Genomic DNA, 5,970 nt, shown 5'->3' on the forward strand with positions numbered 1-5,970 from the left:
ATAAATCGGGGGGGTGGAGGATTTTAACACCCGTTTTACAGCGGCCAAATTCACACATGGCGCGCCTTGGCAGATTTTTATTTCGATTCTAATCGTGAAATTTTTGTGTGAGGTGCCTGGAGTTTGGGTTTTTCCTCTCTCCTCCTCCTCCACAGCCGCTGTGTGGCGAAGCGCCGGGCGCTCGCAGACAATGGGACATGTGATTGTCGTCCATGGTGTGGAGGCGGCCGGGCGGCCCCGCTCCCCCGGGCCGGGGATGGGGCTGGGCTCAAGGCCTCACTCGGTAGCGGCTGCTCGCTCGCTCTCTCCCTCTCCGTTAACCGAAGCCGACGAGAGAGTGGGAGAGGGGGGGGGGGGCGGAAAAGCTGAGGTAAAAAAAAATGGACGCGCGGGACAGGCGAGCCCCAGGCCTCAGCTCGACGAACAAAAAAAAAAGGCGCCTCGGCCTCGAGTGCGAGCGAACAGCCGTCGCTCCTTTTTTTTCCTACCTTTTTTTTGCGCTTTCCCCTCCCCACCACCCCACTTCATAAAATAGTACCGTTAGATTATTTCTTCACCTCGGGCTATCCGGCGGCGGCGGCCCCCCCTTTTTTCCCCCTCCCACCACCAACCACGGCGGCGGCAGCGGGTTGTCCGTTTCGCTGGCTGCTGAGGGGGTGATGGAGCCCGCCGCCAGGCCTCTAAACAACACGCAGCGGCCGGCCGCGCCACGTGACCGGCTTCCCTCCCCCACACACACACAGGGGCCCACGTGGTGTCGCTGGTGCTGCCCAACCTCCCCCCCCCCCCAGTCTTACCTCTGATCTGGCTCTCCTCCTCCCACACACACTACCATTGGAATTGGATGTGGGAGTAGAAGAGCCAACCTCCTGACCCCACCCAAGGTGGTGAGCAATGTGACTGTTTGCAATAGAAACATAGAAAATAGGTGCAGGAGTAGGCCATTCGGCCCTTCGAACCTGCACCACCATTCAATAAGATCATGGCTGATCCTTCACCTCAGGATAGCTAAAGGGATCAAGGGGTAGGGAGAGAAAGCAGGAAAGGGGTAAAGGGGTACTGAAGTGAATGATCAACTGTGATCTTATTGAAAGGCGGTGCAGGCTCAAAGGGCCGAATGGCTTACTCCTGCGCCTATTTTCTATGTAAGGGCCATATTCAATTCCTTCTTGAATATAACAAACTGGCATCAACAACTCTCTGCAGAAGAGAATTCCACAGGTTAACAGCTCTCTGAGTGAAGAAGTTTCTCCTTATCTCGGTCCTAAATGGCTTACCCCCTATCCTTAGACTGTGACCCCTGGTTCTGGACTCCCCCAACATTGGGAACATTCTTCCTGCATCGAACCTGTCCAGTCCCATCAGAATTTTATATGTTTCTATGAGATCCCCTCCCATTCTTCTAAACTCCAGTGAATACAGGCCCAGTCGATGCCGCAACCCCACCCCACCACCATCCGCAGAAGCGCCAGCCAGCGGCTCACCTGCAGATGGAGCATGCGGTGCCCACCGCCACCGCTTTTGAGGCCTCTCGCGACCGGCGCTTTTTCATTTAATTTGTTAAAAAAAAATGAAATGGCAACTTAAGTTTTTATTGCTGTGCCCCTTTAAGGAGGTGCATGCTTAACGTTAGGATAAGGGGCCACCCATTTAAAACTGAGATAAGGAGAAATTTCTTCTGAGGGTTGTAAATCTGTGGAATTCGCTGTCTCAGAAGTTGTTGTGGAAGCTGGAACATTGAATAAATTTAAGACATAAATAGAGTTTCTTAAACGATAAGGGGAGCAGGCAGGGAAGTGGACCCGAGTCCATGATCAGATCAGCCATGATCGTATTAAATGGCGGAGGGTCTGTATGGCTTCTCCTGCTCCTATTTCTTATGTTCTCAAATAGACAACTACTTCACACAAGAGATAGCCAGTGGTGAGTACCCTTGCCTCGGTGTCAGAAGGTTGTGGGTTCATAGTCCCACTCCAGAGACTGGAGCACCAAAATCTAGCCTGACATTCCCATGCAGTGCTGAGGGTATGCTGTACTGTCAGAGCTGCTGTTTTTCAGATGAGACATTAAACCGAGGCCTCATCTGCTCTCTCTGGTAGATGTAAAAGATCCCATGGCACTCTTTCAAAAAAAAGCAGGGGAATTATCTCCGGTATTCTGGACAATCACTCAATTAACATAACAAAAACTGATTATCTGGTCATTATCACATTGCTGTTTGTGGGAGCTTGTCGGCAAATGTAGGCAAATTGCCTGCCTACATTTCAAGTGACTACACTTCAAAAGTACTGCATTGGCTGTAAAGCACTTGGGGACATCTGGCGGTCGCGAAAGGCAAGTCTTTCTTTAAGAGTTACCCATGAGGAATGGCCAAAAATAACAGAGAAGCTCTTTGCAAATGCTCCCAATCCCCTTACTCACCACCTTCAAGTGCTAGCGTGCTGGCAGGGTGCAGCTTTAGTCAGGGGCTCCAGTAGAACAGGCAAACTTCACCCATGCTGGATTGCAGAGCTAAGGAAGCAACTGAATCTGCCAGCTATCTATTTCTATTTCTCAGCTCAAAGTCAACCTAGCAGCTTCCTGTCTGCTCAGTTTCACACCTCTGCCTGTGGAGATAGAGATTAAGCACCTCTTACAGCCATTAGCAGTTTTCACACCTCTACCACTGTGTTTGAATAGGCAAATTACTGAGAATTACAATGGAACTAATATTAATGGATAAAAATGTTTTCCGCAGGTGAAGTGCTTGTAATTTATTCTCCCATCAAACCAGGCGATCAGCCTCACATAAAAGTCAATACTTTCTGTATCGCCTATTCAAAAATAAACTTGATGTACACAATGGTGTAGCAGCAGTGATACTATAATCCAAGTGTGGGGGTAGGAAAAGAAGCGTAGAACAAGGCAACTACTGTGATAAAATATAGTTTTCTAGCTGCAACTCTGTCGGAAGAAACAGATGGAGATCACTATTGAAATGAAATAAGCTACTGTTGTATGGTTCTCACAAAAAAGAACTGCATAATTCAATCCCCAAAATGTCATCGAAACAGAATTTAATTTCAGTAATTTATAAATCAATGGCATCACTTGGACGGAATTGCAGAATGGGATCCCCAAATGGTTTAAAAATTTCAGAATCCCATATAATAAAAATAGAATTGCACTCAATATGTCCTTGAACAGAACTTAATTAAATAAATTTGGAATTGTAAATCTCTCTAACATTCCCAAGTTAACAGCACTGCACCATATCACTAAGGATTCAGCAAATTACAGATTTTAAAAAGAGTAAACATGCTTTTATAGTTGTGCCATTATAGAATCAGAGAATTTTACAACACTAAAGCTGGCCACCCAGCCTCACATGTCTATACCAGCTCCCTGCAAGAGCTAGTCCCACTCTCCACCTTTACCTCACATCCTTTTTCTTTTTGAAATATTTAACCCAATATAAATTATAGTGCAACAATGGTTGTTCTATGGAGAACACAAAAAGTAGCCATGAAATTCAGCAAGTCGAGTTAACATTGCTTTCTGAAGAATGTAACATTGTAAAAGTGGCTGAATGAAATTCACTCACTGTCCAGTTAACCTGGACCATAGCAACTCCTAATGTTGACTGCCAAACACTGAGCAATCTGCAGGGAGAAACACTGCCCATCAGCACAGATTGGAAACCCAATATTAACACATGGTGTCGTGCTTATTTTAAAAGCAACAAATCAAAGATAGCTTGTTATTTTAAATAGATAATCACAAGTTCTTTTCTGGCTGGAAGGCATGATATAAATGCAAGGTCTTTTCTGAAGAAGAAAACATAGTACATCCAATACAGCCGGTTTAAGGCACAGAATCTTTTACTTCTTCCTGTTCAGATCAATGATGTTTACCAAAAGCAAATGAATTCCTTTAGATGAAAGGAGTTATTTTTTCCCTGAATTTGAGATCAGAGTGGTTGTGCATCAGTGTGGGAAGATACGGACTGCCTCAGAAGTTGAATTCATGTTACAAACATGCTACAGAACTCGATTAATATATTTTAGTGAAACAATTATCCAAATACATACATTAAAATGCAATGCTACGAATTCTTTAATAAGCATTCCCAATTTTTCCTCATCTTCTCTCCTCCAGATGGCTCAGACTGGGCTACTGCTCCAGGTGTTGGCAGGTAAAGGGAGTAGGCCTTCTTCTTGTGACAATCTAGACAGTGAATGCTGATGTGCTATTCAACTGTAGGGACATCACAGCAAAAGCTCTGTATGTGCACGTTTTAGCCAAGTGTCACTGGATAGCAATGGATAATTTTCCCTTCTCCACCCTTGGCTAACTCATAAGACAAGGGGATAAACCTGGAATCTTACCGGCATGTAGGTCTCAGCACAGCCATAAAAATCATTACTTTTTGTAATGATGAGAAACTTGCATTTGAGAAATTTGCATTTACATAGTGCCTTTCATGACTTCAGGACATCACAAAGCACTTTACAGCCAAGTAGGTACTTTTGAAGTGTAGTCACTGTTGTAATGTTGGGAACGCAGCAACCAATTTGCACAAAGCATGATCCCACAAACAGCAATGTGATGATGGTTGAGGGATAAATGTTGGCCAGGGAACTGGGGAGAACTCCCCAGCTCTTCTATTGATCGTGCCATGTGATCTTTTATACCCACCTCCGAATCTCGGTTTAACGTCTCATTCAAACGACGGCACCTCAGACAATGTAGCGCTCCCTCTAGCACTGGAGTGTCAGCCTAGATTATGTGCTCAGGCTCTTGAACCCACAACCTTCTGACTCGGAGGCAAATGTGCTACCCACTGAGCCACGGCTGACAGGAATACGTAAGGGGCATGAGCCCAACATGCTTGTCCTTCTTTCACGGATTGACCCCATCTACCATATCTCTCAATCCTATCTCGCTCCACGAACACATCATCTTTTGAGCCAGTTCAGCGAAGGTTCACCAGACTGATTCCCAGGATGGCTGGACTGACATATGAGGAGAGACTGGATTGACTGGGCCTTTATTCACTGCAGTTTAGAAGGATGAGAGGGAATCTCATAGAAACATATAAAATTCTGACAGGACTGGACAGGTTAGATGCAGGAAGAATGTTCCCGATGTTGGGGGAGTCCAGAACCAGGGGTCACAGTCTAAGGATAAGGGGTAAGCCATTTAGGACCGAGATGAGGAGAAACTTCTTCACTCAGAGTTGTTAACCTGTGAAATTCTCTTCCGGAGAGTTGTTGATGCCAGTTCATTAGATATATTCAAGAGGGAGTTGGATATGGCCCTTATGGCTAAAGGGATCAAGGGGTATGGAGAGAAAGCAGGAAAGGGGTACTGAGGTGAATGATCAGCCATGATCTTATTGAATGGTGGTGCAGGCTCGAAGGGCCGAATGGCCTACTCCTGCACCTATTTTCTATGTTTCTATGACCTGCCATGGTGATGGAAAGTCAGCATACCTACTTATGATTGGTCCCTCGATGAAGATAACCATTAGTAGCCGTCGGGCAAGCTTATTATCTGCTCAGCAGCTCCTTGTAGTCAAATAGTTTACCAATACCCATTGTCGAGGCTCCATTATGAATAATGGGTGCTTGAGTGAGCACCAGGAAAGAGTCAGGATCTTCAGCAGGGGAGGAAAGGAGAAAATTGGCAAAGAAAACTAAACCATACTGTTCATTTTAAAATGTTAGAAACATCGGATTCAGCACAATAAATATCACTTATTTCTCATACACTGAGGTAAGTTTTCAAGACAATTATTTCTACGTGTAATGGAAAATTGCAGCCATCCATTGTAAACAGAGTGCAAAGATGGGCACAAGCAGCACAACTGTTCTTGTAGGACTCAAGCAAAAAGTTTCTGGACTGAGCTAAGCAAGGGTGTCACACTCCATCATCTAGTCAAGAATGTAAAGTCATCACTGTGATTACATGAAGGAAAGCTTGTAAGAG

At 45.3% G+C, this 5,970-nt stretch overlaps 1 protein-coding gene across 7 annotated transcripts in view; it reads right to left on the bottom strand.

Annotated features, from left to right (window-relative positions):
* Positions 1-815, bottom strand: part of LOC139239214 (uncharacterized) — a 92,206-nt gene extending 91,391 nt beyond the window's left edge. For 4 of the 7 annotated variants that reach the window (XM_070867887.1, XM_070867886.1, XM_070867881.1 and 1 more), the window contains exon 1: positions 539-697. The gene's annotated coding sequence lies outside the window, so the exon portion shown is untranslated. Of the gene's footprint in view, positions 1-488; positions 698-797 lie in introns of those variants that run through there. The other 3 variants (XM_070867885.1, XM_070867882.1, XM_070867884.1) reach the window with 3 other exon arrangements.
* Between the last annotated feature and the right edge of the window lie 5,155 nt (positions 816-5,970).

This window comes from Pristiophorus japonicus, chromosome 26 (assembly GCF_044704955.1).
Source record: "Pristiophorus japonicus isolate sPriJap1 chromosome 26, sPriJap1.hap1, whole genome shotgun sequence".
In the NCBI taxonomy this organism is placed as follows: Eukaryota; Metazoa; Chordata; class Chondrichthyes; family Pristiophoridae; genus Pristiophorus; species Pristiophorus japonicus.